The following is a 2508-nucleotide window of genomic DNA, read 5'->3' on the forward strand; positions in this document are numbered from 1 at the left end:
GCATTTCAGCTTCCATACTCTCTGCATGACTTTTCTGTCACCCTAATTTGATCAATACCTGTCTTATTTCATATTTACTACTTATGTCATGTTGAAATTTAATCTAATTTATTTTTTGGTTTGTTTTTATTCTTAGATTGTGGAGCTCTTCAAGCATATTACTGATAAAATGACAGGGAGATTTTAAACTGGAAGTTAGAAACTATGGTATGGATTTATTCCCTTACTAGTTACATGGCTTTGAAAAAAATCATTTCACTAAAAAGACTTTTAATATATAAAATGACAATTTAGCAAAACACATTGCTGTGGGAAATAGCATGTGAAATTTTTCTGTTAAGTGGATGTGTCCAAACATAGAAATCATGAAGGGAAGGGGGATGGTGGATAGATTTGTCTCTGGATTCCTAGGGTTTGGATCATGGCAGTGTGGAGTCCTGTGGATTCTCTTTGTAACAGACTCTTATAGGCAACAGCTCAGAGAGGAGTAACAATATCTGCAGACAGAGTGGATCAGTTCAACCCCCACCACTCTTATAGCCAAGATGCCTCATAGCAGGAGGAGTGTTAGCCAAAACAGTGTGGAGGGTCTGAAGTTGTGTGCCAAGGAGCAGCTGGAGCACTTGCATTGCTGCCAGGCCAGGCAGAGCAGTAAGCACAGGCTGTGTTACTAATAGCTACATGCAAGTCTACCAAGGAACTAGGTGGCCAGTTATACAAATTTATTAGTTGTTCAATCAATATTTATTCAGGTTCTTCCATATGCAATTTTTGTACAAATGAAATTTATACAGTGATGCATAATCATACTAATTTGCTGTCATGAAATTTTTTCTCAAGAGCAAAAATGTTGTTTTTGTTTCCCCTCCTTATATTGAATGGGACAATTATCATAAAAATGGTGAAGATAATTTCTCTGAAGATGGTTGCTTACATGATGACATACTTGAGAATCATGCAGATTTTTATTTCATAGTGCATGCTTTATTTCATAAACGTTCTTCTGTTGCCCAAGGAAATAGGAATAAGGTCCACATTTTAATCCCAGTGTGGTCACATTTGGGAAACAGCAGCAGTAGTGATCATTCAAAGTCATCTCATTAATGAGTTCCTGTTTTCTGTCTTCCTTACTGAGCCAAGAGAGTTACTTAGAACATCAAGTTCTATACATTTTAATCAAATTAATGTAATAATGTCAATCGCAACATTTTCATGATTCTGAATTTGGTTTATTGTTCTCCCCTGGCATGGATGGAATATTTATACACAGAGGTGAACATCTTTTAATCTTATTTCCCTGATCATCACTTCTTTATTCAACAGTTCTCACTAATTTTTTTCTCTAATTTTTGAGATTTTATCCTCTGGGCCTGTGTGAATGTAAATACTTCCTGTGGATGTGGTTGTTTTTGTATTGTTCTCAATGTAAGAAAGTGGGAACTTACAATTATCCAATGAGTTTATAGAAAAAATTACCATTACTATTCTGCTAACATAATCATACTACATGTGTGATGAACTATATGGTGAATGTTTCACCTTTGAAAAGCTATAGGAAGATACACATTGCCATTAGTCTTCTCAAAATATACCTCCTCACTTTGAACACACTAATCATTCTTGTCCCTTTCTGAAACAGTCATGGAAGTCTCATTTCATCAGTGTCTCTCTATATATAAGGATTGTGAATGTGTCTTTTAGTGCAATAAATGTAAAAACTGAATATGTACCATAGTTTTTTTTTATTGCATCTCATGTTTCCTTTCCATTTTCTTATCATCTTATCTTTCTACAAAAAGTAAAACAAAAAGCTTCTACTTACCACTTCATATTTTAGAACTCCTCAAGTGGAGTATTTAATTTTGTTCTACTTCACTCCAAGGATTCACATTTATTCTGAGAACTGAATTGTAAACAGCCTTGGAGAGAAAATACTTGAGTGTATTGATAAGTAGAATGTTCACCATTGACTGAGGTTGTAAGGTACAATTACATGGACATGGATGCCTAACTACCCAGCTATAGAAAAATCGAAAGTGTTGTTTAAGTTCACTCTTTTCCTTTTCTTCAAGAGCCTGAACACTTGTGTCCACTCAAAATGCAGATATGACTCTCTTCCCAAGTATAATTATGCTTGAGAAGAAATTTCATGGAGATAAGTATGGTTAATTGAAATAATAAGAACAAAGTCCATCTTTGTTATAGTAACCTTATAAAAAGAACCATCAGAAGGGCTGACAAGATAACTCAGTGGACTAAGTGCCTGTTTAGGCAAGCTCAGGGACTAGGGTTTGATCCCCAGCGTCACATGCCACACAGGCCTCACCCCTGGGACAGCTGAGCTGGCCACAGAGACCATACATGGTGGTGCATGCCTATAATTCCAGTCCTGGGGAGGCTGAAAACAGGAGGACCATTATGACCCTGAGCTGTGTAGAGAGATAATATACCAAATACCTTAAGAAGAAAGAGGAGGAGCAGCAAGAGGAAGAGGAGGAGAAGGAGGAG

Source organism: Octodon degus, unplaced genomic scaffold (assembly GCF_000260255.1).
Source record: "Octodon degus isolate 3935 unplaced genomic scaffold, OctDeg1.0 scaffold00006, whole genome shotgun sequence".
Taxonomy (NCBI): Eukaryota; Metazoa; Chordata; class Mammalia; order Rodentia; family Octodontidae; genus Octodon; species Octodon degus.